The following is a 13326-nucleotide window of genomic DNA, read 5'->3' as shown; positions in this document are numbered from 1 at the left end:
GCAGATGACTATATGCCTGTCTCTCACCTGTTCTCATATTGCCCTCCCATGTGAGAATTCATGCAACACCCATGTGGTCTGAGAATAAAGTGGAATAACTTGTAGTCTGCCTAGTACTGAGTGCTTTCTCCAAGATTGCTTTGTGATTTGGAGAATGTTGTCTCATCTACGAACTACATTCCTGATGGGTGCTAATAGAAGCCACTGAAGCCTCTTTCTGGCATGCTTTTATTGCAGCAAAGACTGTCATGTTTTGGACATTTCACTATAAAAAGGACATTTTTTTACAAAAAAAAACCCCACCCCTGAATACTCAAGATGGTTAGAAGTGTTAAAAATAAATCTCTTGCCTTGACCTGGACATAAGATAGGTACCTAGGTTTCAATTACTTCTGAGACAGGAGGCTCCCTCACCCCTTTCTGTCTTGCTCTGTTTACGTACAAAATACATCTGGGGCTTTGCCAGAAATGGAATGTACATTAATGCGAACTTCACATTCTGTATGTTTATTCATCCATTGGATGCCTGAGCATCCTTCAGAGCAGTAGGAAGATTGTATAAAGAGGTGAGGGAGGGAGGGGTTGGACAGAGCTCTAGTGGAAACCAAACCACCTGTAATAATTAGTGTTGTGCTTCAGAGAAGCTGTTTGCCTTTTAAAGAAACACTTGCTTTCAAAGCTTGTATTTAGTTTTATAAAAAGACACCCAAAAAAAACCTTACTCTGTAGGGAGTCATCCTGCTTCATCTGACTCCATCACAACCAGTTAGCCATGCTAGCAAAGAAAGTGATGCTGTTATTAATTAGTTAATTGGCCCAGTTTTCCACAAGGTGGTAAGAAAGGGGCCATGGCACAGTTGCAGATCAGCAGGCAGAAGGCTTCAGGTTCTATCACTGACATCTCCAGTTAACAAGATGTTCCAGGTCACGGGAAAGTCCTCTGCAAAAGACTTGAGAACTGTTGCCCGTTGAAGAAGACAGTACTGGGCTATACTGAAAGTCATCAGACCTGATGTAAGGTCCTAAACTAGGGACTAGGGAAGCCTGACTAATTGGAACCTTGTGAATTCCCATGGGAACACAGCAATCCTTCAGAACTTAATAACCCTTTGAATTTTGCACTTCTCTCAAAATGTGCTGCAGCTCTGGGCTAAAAAATAAAATAAAATACACCTGAAAAGGTATGTTTTGCAAGAAAACCAAATGTAGAATTGTTGAGGAAAATCTGTTAAAATAATGCTTAAATGTGGCTTTCTATGTAGTTTTTAAAAAGCATTTACCGCCTATGATGTAATGCTTGAGTCATCTCTAATTGCTGGACCAAGACACACCAAACACTCCTCTGGAGCTGCACATTATGGGAATATTTTGCTATGGTATATAAAACATATTTTGTGCCATTTGTCTTCATTACTGATGTGACTGACGAACTCCTGATAAGCTTCCAAGGGTCTCCAGTCACTGGATTATGGAATTCATGCCATGGTGAACATAGGAACACAGAAAGCTGTCATACTGACTCAAAGCATTGCCCATTTAGTTCCATATTGACTACACTTCCTCCAGATTGCTGGCAGGGATCACTCCCAGCCCTGACTGAAGATGCCAGGGACTGAACCTGCCCCTTTGCATGTAATATATGTGCTCTCTCATTAAACCTCTGCCTGCAGGCAAACAATATTGTGTAAAACTGTGGCCTTCCAGATGTTGTTGAGTTATAATCCCCATCATCCTTGATCATTAGCTACATTGAGTGTAGCTAAAAGGTTGGAGCCCAACATCTGAAGAGCCATAGCTTCCCCATCCCTGGCATAAAGGCATTTACGGAGCAAATATTTGAAAGGATTCATGTGAACGAACCAAACTGCATACTATAGAGGAAAGCAGAAACCTTCCAGGATCATTGCCAGTCTGGAGAAAGTTCCTTCCCAATGCCAATGATATTGATCACTCAAGGAATCAAAGGGAAAGTCTGCAGCATGAACTAAAGCATGCTTACTGGTATGGAAGTCCAGCATGGCTTATTCCCTAATAAATTTGTTTAGGATTGGGTTCGCTCCATACCCCACCCCCCCACCCCCAAGATATTGCCCAAGGGTGTGGCCTGAAAAGCAAATGATACATTCTTCTTCTCTGGCGATCACTTATAGCTGAGTAAGATTGTCTTCCATGAACACGGTCTTAACAGTGAGTCCGTAAGTGACTATGGAGGCCAATTCTGCATCCACACGTCCTTCCACAGTGGGGACATAGGCTTCCAGGTGGGAGTTGATCACGGTGTGGATTTGCCAAGCGTGCCTTCCTCTTAGTATGTTTCTCCCTCTCGTCCTGAGTTCAAACATCTTCAAAGTCCATGACACCTTTGGAGCACTCACAGGCCAGTGTTTCCCAGTTGCTGGTGTTTATACTATTTTTTTTTTTTTTAGATTTGCCTTTAGAGAGTCTTTAAACCTCTTATTGACCACCAGCATTACACTTTCCATTTTTAAGTTCAGAATAGAGTACAGTAGCACCTTGGCTTAAGTTACCCACGGGTAACGTAAACTTTGGGTTGCAAAAGCGGCAAACTTGGAAGTGCTTCGCCGTGTGTGCATGCACAGAAGCGGTCCCTCCGGTTGCGAACACATCAGGATCCAACCGGAGCTCCAGAACAGATCCTGTCCGCAACCGGAGGTACCACTGTAGTTGCTTTGGAAGATGATAATCAGGCATCCGCACAACATGACCAGTCCAATGAAATTGATGTTGAAGAATCATTGCTTCGACACTGGTGATCTTTGCTTCTTCCAGTTACAGGTAGGTAGCCGTGTTGGTCTGCTGTAGTCAAAACAAAACAAAAAAAATCCTTCCAGTAGCCCCTTAGAGACCAACTAAGACCATTGGATTCTTATCTCATTATACATGATAAAGCTATTTTTAGCCATCTCACCCCTTGCTTTTTCCTGTAAGACCAATTGCAGTCGTTAACAGTCGTCAACAGGTTTGCCACACCTATCAGCCAATCACCCATTCCCACCACCCTTCTGAGTAATGCCCCTCCCCACCCTCTCACTATATATAAAGGTCTGGTGGCTTCTGTTCCAGTGTATCTGAAGAAGTGTGCTTACACACAAAAGCTCATACCAACAACAAACTTAGTTGGTCTCTAAGGTGCTACTGGAAGGAATTTTTTCATTTTGCTTCTTCCAGTACACTGCCATTAGTTCGCCTGTCTTCCCAAGTGATGTATCAATGAGGTTGAAGTTCCGAGACAATCTCCCATCCAGGCACTGACCAGACATAGGTATGGTTGATTCCTAGATGGAACACTGCCCCATTTGTGGAATTTTATGAAAGACAGGTGGGATATAAATGCAAAAGTAAATAACATAAACATTCCCCTCTCCAGCTAGCAATTGTAGATCAGGTGCCCAGGAGCAAGCGGGAGCAAGCCTCAGCATTGTGTAGGAAGTGTCTGTTCTTTGCAGCTCAAAAACTAGGGTCAAATGCTGCTACAAACCAGGCAGCAAAGATTCATGGAGTTTGAACTGCATTGAATTCTAATTTCCTTGAAGATGTCTCCTTTTTCGTCCAGCTCTTGTTCACCTCACGCCTTCCTCTTTTATCTCTTTTTCCAAAAGAGTTGTATTTTATACAATGGTTAGTCCATTTCTTAGAGCATCTTCCCACTTGGGGGTGCCATGGGGAAGTTGTTTCTTTTCTTCTTGACTTCCTTTTTTATTTTTTTAATTCTATTTAGTTTTTTTTTATCAGCCAGCATTCTCCATTCTTCCCTCCTCTGTGATTTCCCAGACATGAGATAAATAGCCTTGTATCTTACAAGCTAAATACAATTACTGCTATCAAAACCAGAGCCTTTCTCTCCTTGTAAATGTCTCTTGGAAGCTGATAAGCTGTTCAAGGCAAACTACGGGCTTCTGCTTAATCCTGAGATTAAACATAACCACCCAGAAGACAGCAAAAGATAATATTTGTGGGGGAGGGGTTGAAGGGGAAAGTGAGATTCTCTCCTAAGATATGAGGAGAGGACATACAGACAACTCAAGGTTATTTGTAAAGGAATTAGCCAAAACTCAGAAGAGCATGAGATTATGATGGGGCTATTTCATCTGATAATGCCTAGGCTGTTGTAGATCCTAAAGATGAGATTTAGCAGAGAGACCTTTGAGACCAAATAAGAGAGCTGGGGAAGAGAGATGTGTATGTATAGAATTGTGACTAGTCATTGGGGGAACTGATTCCACCAAACAGATCACAGTGGAGTTGCTAGGCAGAATGTAGACTGATCCATGGACTTCGCCATTCATGTTATTGCTTCAGATGTGACAGTGACGAGGTTTGTGAAAACTGAAGAAGTGTCAGTTGTCAAGAATAAAGGATTTAAGTCCACCCTGCATCTATTATCAAAGACCAGTTTCTGGTGCAATATCACGAACATACACACCCCCTCGGCTTTTGAGCATGATTTTAGGGTTCTGGTGCTAATGCGTGTACCTTTGCTTTTATTAGTGGCTTGGTTGTTTATTTCAATTGGCTTTGTGTTTTTACGGTTGCTTTAGTATAAAGCTTGTTTGCCACTTTGAAAATCTTATTACATTTATTTGCTACATTTTAGAATAAATATGAGTCATCCTTCAATCTGAAAAGGGTGATGTGAATAATCATAATCATAAGAAACAAGGAAAGGATGGCTATTTTCGCTTGTGTGTGTGTGTGTTTAATCCATGGGGATTCTGATCGGCATTTGTCATGGGTGGCATGATAGAATGGTATTTATTAAGGAATATGAAATGCAAAATAGCTTGATTTTGAGCATGGCATGCCACGGATGCTTCTGTTATCTTTCAATCCATCACTAGGGTTGTATGAGGGTTGCCCCATTTTAAGGAAGGTTTTGGGGAAATTCAAGAAACAGAATGTAACATGTATGCATACAACTTTATATGGATTTACCTAGGGATACAATGAGTTCAGCAGGACATTTGTACTATAAGTATCCCTTCTGGCACAGTGAACCAGTTGGCTTTACTTGTACCATCTCCTTCTACCACGATGTATACAAGATAATGAGGCACATATCATCAGGCTAGATTTCTGTGTTACTTTAATCTTGAAAGGGAAAAACTGGGTTGCCATCATACAAATGGTTTACATGTCCCATATCATGAATTACATGGTCCAGTTGGGTGCATAGACTTTCAGCCCTACCCTCAGTACAGTATTGATGAAAGGAAAATGGGCAAACCAGTCTAGTCTTGACTAATGGCATCTGTTAAGAACTGATAACATTTTAGTCTATTCCAAGTGTCATTTTCAGGGAATTGGCTAGATTCTAGTCTCTTTAAACTCCCGCTGCTCTTTATGGCATCTGTATTAGAGTCTATGAAGTGACCTTAACTTTGAATTTCCGTCAGTGTTGTGGGCAGTATGAGAAGATCCCTAATGGTGCTTTTTCATAGCTGGTGTTTTCACTGATTAATTTTTCATCTTTTACTCATTTTGTGGGACTTAAATGAGCCCTCAAATGCTTCCCAGCCATGTGGATCGGAGACTGACAGTCTCTCTTCAGACACATTGACTGCATCTTATAAGAAGCTCAAAATAAATTAAAAGACGGAGTTAATAAAACAGCATTGGGGGAACGCCTGTTTTAGAAGATGGTGCTGTAGCATATGTTGAAAGATCTGCCAAGAGGAATGATTAAAGCATGACAAGTTGATGAAATCAAGAGCTGATTGTAGCTTGTCACTCCGGGGTTAGAATGTGTGCATCAAATTTATGAAAGCTAAATCGAAACACAAACATGATTGGGTAGCACATGTACATACAGTCACTTCTTCCCAGATGCACTGAGAAACTTCTGCAAATGTAGTTTGTATGCACGTACACAGGGCATATGTGCATGAGAACACCACTTTTTGCAAATCTTAGTAGGTTTGGGTCTTGGCAGTGCCTGAATGGATCACGCTGCCTGAGAACCACATCTGTGGCACCTTGGGACCCATGATGTAAGAAATATAAATATAGAAACAACAACACCAAAGCCAGGGACTGTAGCTCATTGGTAAAACGTGTGCTGTGCATGCAAAGGGCACTGTCATCTCCACTCAAGAAAAAAGGATCAGGGAGCAGGTATAGGAGCAGGTACAGCTTGCTACAACTAGAGAACACCTTCTGCTCACACAGCAGGCCTTCCTTACCCCATGCCCCCAAACCAGAATCTGGTCTGGGTTTCCCCCCAACCCACTGGTGCATGTTCCATTCATGCAATGACTTTGTTGGATTCAACCTAATCTAATTAAAACCAGAATTTTTAAAAAATACAGTACTCATCACTACTCCAGCACATGGGCTCTAAAATCAGCTACAGCAACTGCAAAAAGTGTACTGTGCAAAATCTGGAAACAGAAAGAAGCAGAACAATAAGAGTATTTCTGATGCTTTGGTTTCACTTCAGAAACAAGGGCAGCTCATCCAGAACCAAAAAAACAAAACAAAACAAAAAAACAACAACCAGGGAGATACTTGGATGAAGAGAATTTTGGAACCATCCCCCCATCCACTTATATGGCATATGTCAATAATTCTATCTCACTCTAAAAATAAGTCCCATTTTATGTGTTCTTGAATCTTTGGTTTTCCAGGCATAATTTGAATAAATAATTCTTTTCCCCCTCTCTTTTGCTCCTTGCCATCAGGAGTTCAACAATCGCATTTGTGTAGGTTGCCGCAGTTGAGGAAAAGAGAGTTGGGGTGGGGGAGAGAGAGAGAATGAACAAGGAAGGGGGAAATCTGTTCATGTGGTGGGGAAACATGACTGATACATAGCATGTGATGCAGTTCTGTGCATTGTCAATGTGAACTATCCCACCCACCCACCCACTTCTTTTAAGGGGAAAGGATAACATGAAGTGTCGATGCACATGGCCATGTAACATTACATTATAGGCATTGTGGGAACCGGTGATGTCATTCATCCTGTTTTCACAGATACATTTCTTCCTACTTTAGCAATGTGAGATTAATTATTACCGGTTCACCTGCAGATCATCTTATGACGTTTTCATGCTGTTGACTGCAAACCTTATGTGATGATGGGGGGGTGTTATGGCAGAGATGGAGAAGCAGCCTATGTGGATCATTGCACAGAGGGAAAATTGTGCATGACAGTTCAGCTCAGAGAACCTCCGGGTACTAATATTGCTACATTTTTCTGTCAGGTTACTTCTGTTTCAGTTTTCTGGTCAAATGGAATAATAACAAATATTCTGAAGACACACACACACACCCCTCCACAGATGTGCGTGTGTGTGTGTGCGCACACACACACACACACAAACAATAAACAGCTGGCCAGAGGGCTTGGCAGCTTGAGCAATAACTTTGTGCTTTCCAGACCCACTGCCTGCAGAAAGAACAGTGCCAGCTGCAATCCCAGCCCAGCCCAGATGACGTGCAGTGGTGACAGAAGGAGCTTAGACACACATGTCAGCATTTCCTTTGCTCAAAGAAAGGCTTCAGAAAACACAAAGCCATTCGGATGGAACAATATGCTTTTGTTTAAAAGGAAGAGGGTCAGTTGTTGGAGAGCGCTCTGTCCTAGGTTAATGATCTCGCTGCAGGATTTGGGAAACAACTGAGCTCTGAATTCAGTAGTCAAGAACTGAGGGTAGGGGTCCAACTGTTCAAAATTATGGGAGAAGTCTTCTTGAGAGTGCATACTTTGCCCACAATAATCTAAGCATGTAGGAGGCAAAGGGGCAGCACATCCTGTTTCTCCACCCAACACGGAACAAGAATGTGGCACGCCACAACACCAAAGCCTCCCTTACCTGTGGCGATGACCATGGAGGTTTCCGGTGAGATCTTGATGAAAACTGGCATGGTTTCTCCCGTGATGGCAGAGCGCCCATGGGGGTGTCAGATCTTTGGCTTTCACCACCCAGGTTGGCTGCTTCACCTTGCCTAATGGCTGAGCTGGCCCTGAGGAGGGGCAGGGCTGTGTGTGCTGGCCCAAGCCTCGCACTGACCTTGCTATGTTGACCAGTAAGATCTGAAAGGGGTTTGTAAGTAGATTTTCCTGTATGTACTACACTGGGAGAGCCAGTGTGGTGTAGTGGTTAAGAGCAGTGGACTTGTAATCTGGTGTACTGGGTTCACTTCCCCACTCTTCCACATGCAGCTGCTGGGTGACCTTGGGCCAGTCACACTTCTCTGAAGTCTCTCAGCCCCACTCACCTCACAGAGTGTTTGTTGTGGGGGAGGAAGGGAAAGGAGAATGTTAGCCGCTTTGAGACTCCTTAGGGTAGTGATAAAGCGGGATATCAAATCCAAACTCTTATTTATTATTATTTATTAAATTTGTATAGTACCCTTCATCCGAAGGTCAGAAAGTGGTTCACAGCATAAAAATAAAAAACGAGAACACAAAATACACAGTAAAACCTATAACACCCCCTCCTACAAACACATTTAAAAGGCCATTGAAGGTTAAATCAGCCAAAGCCCTGGTTATAGAGAAACATTTTCGCCTGGTGCCTAAAGATATGTAATGAGGGTACCAAGTGAACATCCCTGGGGAGAGCATTCCACAAATGGGGAGCCACCTCAGAAAAGGCCCATTCTCGTCTTGCTGCTCTCCAAGCCTCTTGTGGCAGTGGCACACGAAAAAGGGCCTCCATGATCGCAGGCTCCGGGTCAGTTCATAAGGAGAGAGGCAGCCCTTACAAGCTCCTCCAAAATCAGGAATCCTACGCGCTATGAGTTTTGTCATGCCTAAAGAGAGCTGTTATCTCCCATATGTTTTATGCAACTTTTGACACCTTCCAATGAACAACACCATTTGTTGCAGATAGCCCCTGATTACTCCATTGTAGCCAAAATGGAATTATAATTCTAACAATAAAAATACCACCCTGCTCTACTCTGTACATATCCCATTTCATAGCTATGGTGCCAGTCAGAGACACCAGCCCATAGTGGACACTAACAAATGAGGACCTGATTTACCTATCTTGTTTTTTAAAGCAATGATTATGTATCCATGTGTTGTTGTTTTTTTAAAAAATATTCATTTACAAAGGCAGGTGGGTTGTTTTAACTTCTTCTTCTCTACCTGTCCCTGGCAATAAACTGGCTTAATTTTAATAAGCAACAAAACACCTTTGATTAAATTGTAATTAAACAGCACTTCTTTTACAGTTCCTGATCTGATTGGCTGCTTTCCCTCTATGTCAATTCCAGGTTGTTGGTTTAAGTTTTAATGGTTTAGTTGGATTTGAGTTGTCCAAAAGAAAACAGGTATTTTAGAAGAGTTTGGAAGAAGAGTTTGGATTTGATAGCCCGCTTTATCACTACCCTAAGGAGTCTCAAAGCAGCTAACATTCTCCTTTCCCTTCATCCCCCACAACAAACATTCTGTGAGGTGAGTGGGGCTGAGAGACTTCAGAGAAGTGTGACTGGCCCAAGGTCACCCAGCAGTTGCATGTGGAGGAGCGGAGACGCAAACCCGGTTCCCCAGATTGCAAGACTACTGCTCTTTAACCACTACACCACACTGGCTCTTATACAAATACTCTTTCAATTAATCCCTTTCCTGCTTCATAGGCACTATGAAACTTTGGTTGATGTTGGTACCTGGCTTGTTCTGACTAGATCAGGAGGAGGGCCAGCGGAACAAGCAGAAGACCCACTAGACAAGGGCCCTGCCACTAAGCCAGAGACTCCTAGAATCATAGAATCATAGAGTTGGAAGAGACCACAAGGGCCATCGAGTCCAACCCCCTGCCAAGCAGGAAACTGATCTGGGTTCCTGATCTGGGTTCCCCTGAGGAACTGTCACATTCACCATGAAGGCCCTATGTCTCCCAGTGCCCATTCATGAACACACACAATGCACCCACAATGCATCTGGCTACAGGCCAGATGAATTTTTCTGACTTACTTCCCAGAAAGGAGAAGGAACCATTGAGAGGTAGACAGGGCAACTTCTTCTTCTTGGAAGAAGTTGTCAGCTTAGAGCTGTCCAAGGTCTTGCTGTACCAGAATTAGCACATTGCCTACTTACCTTGTTGATGGCCTGATTATGGCTGCCACGCTTTTTGACACCTGCGTTTAAGCTGCAGGAACACCCTTTTGACCTGTGAGCTGCCACTCAAGCTCAGGGCACTCAAATATTCTGGAGTGTAGAATGTGAGGATTAGGTAGTGGGTAGTGTTTTTGGACACAGAACAGGGAGACTCGGATTCAAGTAGTTACTCAGCCATGAAGCCTACTGTTGGCTTTAGTCTGGTCCCTAACTTGTGGTTCACAGCCAGCAAAATTTCTTAAGCATCCTTCTAAAGTTACCAGTATAGATGTTTTACACTACAGAATCTGGAATGTTGTACATTTTGTGCCAGGGAACTTAAAGGAAAGATTCAGCAGAAAAGTAGAAGTTAAGAAGTAGGATGGTTTTTGTAATCATAAAGGTTTCTTGAGGCCAGGAGAAACTTAGGGACAAGTTCACCTGGGTGATCACAGGACTAACTTTAGTTGACTTTCTTTTCTCACTCCACTGCAGTCTTGCCTGCTAATTCTGTCTCTTGTTCCTGGTGCTTTTTAGTGCCCATGTTATCTTTTGTTCCAAAGCCTGTGGGTTGAGGTAGCCTCGGTGTGAAGTTCAGCTCTTGACAATAAAAGCATCACAATGAGAGGAATGAAAGACGAAGGCGAGGCTTAAAGGAAATGGCAGGATCAGAAGGAAAGAGGAGGTCAAGGTCATCGTGGACTAGAGGAAATGAGAGGACAGAAAAGAAAAGCTGAACCAGAATAGCAAGTTCTCTAACTTTTTCAAACAAGGAATGCAGTGAGAAGAAGGACAAATACTTGGGAACTGAAGCAAACTTGAATAATGAAAATAGTTTTCTCTTCTGTTCAAGTCCCTTAATGATGCTTTTTCGGTGGGGAAACTGAAGCACAAGTAGGTTACCCTGATAGGTCTGTGCAAAAGTTGGGAAAGAAATGAGATGGCCAGGCAGTTTCTTGCAAGGCTAGCTGTACCTAGTTGATGCCTTTCTGGGTTTGTGGGCTTTTCCTTTAATTTTCAAATGGGCTACTCTGTGGACAGACTAAAAACAGCTTTGCAGGGAATAACAAACCTAACAACATTATCAAGGAAAACCTGAAAACATAGTACAGTGTTTCAGGATGCACTGATGATTATGATGATTTCAATTTATATACCACACTTTATTCAAAGAAATCTGACATATTTGATTCAGATCGTAAGCTCAGGCTAGTTAGTATACAATTACGATAGCTGGGAAGTTTATTACGACATCCCTGCTTCTACTAGTGAACCACTGAAGAGTGGAAGCAGCAGCACCCATCTTCAGATGTATGCTCACAGTGGACTTACATTATCACCAGCCCTTAAAGTTTTGCAGTAATAGTGTTCAAGATTTGACTAGCCTGGGATAAGTGCTGAAGCCATAGGAGTTTGGCTTGGCTGGGCAAGACAGCAGTTTTTATGGTCTGCTCTTACACAGCCCCTTCATCTCTCTCATTTGTAATTTCCTGACAGTGAACCGAGCACCTTCTTTTTCAGGGGATTATCTGCCCCTCCTTTTGGGGAGGCACATTCATGTGACTTTCATGAAGTCCAGTATGGTGTAATGGTTAGAGTGGTCAGACCAGGACCTGGGAGACCAGGGTTCGAATCTCCATGGTCATGAAGCTCACTGCGTGACCTTGGGCCAGTCACTCACTCTCAGCCTAACCTACCTCACAGAACCATGTACACCACCTTGAACTCCATGAAGGAAAAGATGGGATATAAATGCAATAAAATAAGTAAATAAGGAAGTTTAGGCCACATTTCCTGCTTCTGGTATTCTGAGAAGTTACTGGAAACTTCAATAAATTTTGACTTACTCTTGTCTTTGGAGGCTTTCTGCTTTCACCCCTCCCCCCACCCAATGGCTGGGGTGGGGTGAGGGGATGGCCAAAAATATTGGTTCAGCACTATGCTGTTCCTAACTGCCTCATTATGCCCACTTGTGCACTAGCCAGCCACAATATGGGGGAATGGTAGTAGGTTAGTGGTAGGGCATCTTCCCAAGTTTCTATGTTGACGTGGATATCCTGAGGTGCACGGCAGGGAGAGGGGGAGATCATTATTCAGCTATCAAGGCTTTTAGGCATTGATTGATCCATGGTCAAATCACCTTTTAAAAGGCAGATGGCCACCAGCTGGCACAGGGCTTGCAAATCTGTTGTCCAAAGAGCTTAGCAAGAAGCTGGTTCTGCAAGGAACATCATTATGACATCAGATGATTGATAGGTGGTTTGTCCTGCCCACCTGCCAGAGTTGGCCTGTGGAGGTGGCTGAAGATTAGCATCTGGCCTGTCAGACCAAACAAATCCCCTGTCTCAACTTACACAAAACTGATAGCACCCCAGTTGTAGAATACTCCCCCTACAGTAGATAGCTTCTCTTGGTACCTATTTTCTTCTCATTTTTCCTCAGCTTTTTCGATGTCGTTTTAATCCTTCTGACTCTTTTATGTTGCTTTTATAATCTTTTAGCATTTATTTATTTTTTGTATTTACATTTTAATGTATTGGGGTTTTTTCTAAGCCACTTCAGGGATTATGATTGAAGGGTGATATTAAAAATACTTAAGAGTATCTTTTAGAAATAAATATTAGTCACAATTTCTCCTTTAAAAACATGTCTTTTACGTCACTGTGAAGCATTACTTTTGTTTTCTTGGATGACAAATTGCACTGCCTGCCTTGATAATTTAGAACAGATGTGTGTGTGTGTTTTGTGCAGCATTCTTATTAGCATTTTCAAGAAGAAGAGAACACCTCAGATTGTATTCATATTCCCACCTGGAAGCAAATGCCCAGTGCAATTTACTGGAACTTTTGAGCCGTTCTGCTCCACTTTTAACAGCGGTAAAAGTGTTCGGACCAAAATGCAACGTCTGTCATTGTCTGAATTGTTCTTTTATTTCTGCGGTCTGAGAACCCATTTTGGCTTAGAAACCGGCTGCATGGACTAAAGTCTGGATTGAGATCGTCTGAGTTTTTGTTTAAAGGGGCAGGGAGGGAAGAAAGAAAAAACGCCGTTTAGCTGTGCAGGAGAAGAATCTTTGTGAAATGCTGAATGAGAAAAAAATAATACGAGTGGTAAGAATTGGAAAATGCTAACAGAGTGAGACCAGCTGAAGTAGGTTAGGATGGGGCAGAGTATCCCTCCATCAGCAGAGAGCAGTTCTGTCTTTGATGCTCATACCAAAGAAACCTGGGTGCTGAAAGTTGTTAGGAGGACCCCCCCCC

At 42.7% G+C, this 13326-nt stretch overlaps 1 protein-coding gene and 1 long non-coding RNA gene across 33 annotated transcripts in view; one reads left to right on the top strand and one right to left on the bottom strand.

The window, feature by feature from the left end:
• Positions 1–13326, top strand: part of NRXN3 (neurexin 3) — a 1220542-nt gene that overhangs the window by 1054964 nt on the left and 152252 nt on the right. The window lies entirely within an intron of this gene.
• On the bottom strand, positions 10437–12282 carry LOC309538812. Its single transcript, XR_014222355.1, has 2 exons — positions 12207–12282; positions 10437–10768 (listed from the first exon to the last, which is right to left on the bottom strand). It is a non-coding gene; the product is annotated as an uncharacterized lncRNA (long non-coding RNA).

Source organism: Podarcis vaucheri (genome assembly GCF_965113315.1).
Source record: "Podarcis vaucheri genome assembly, chromosome: 1".
Classification (NCBI taxonomy): Eukaryota; Metazoa; Chordata; class Lepidosauria; order Squamata; family Lacertidae; genus Podarcis; species Podarcis vaucheri.
Note: the sequence above shows the minus strand (reverse complement) of the source record. Positions and strands in the feature narration are given on the sequence as shown.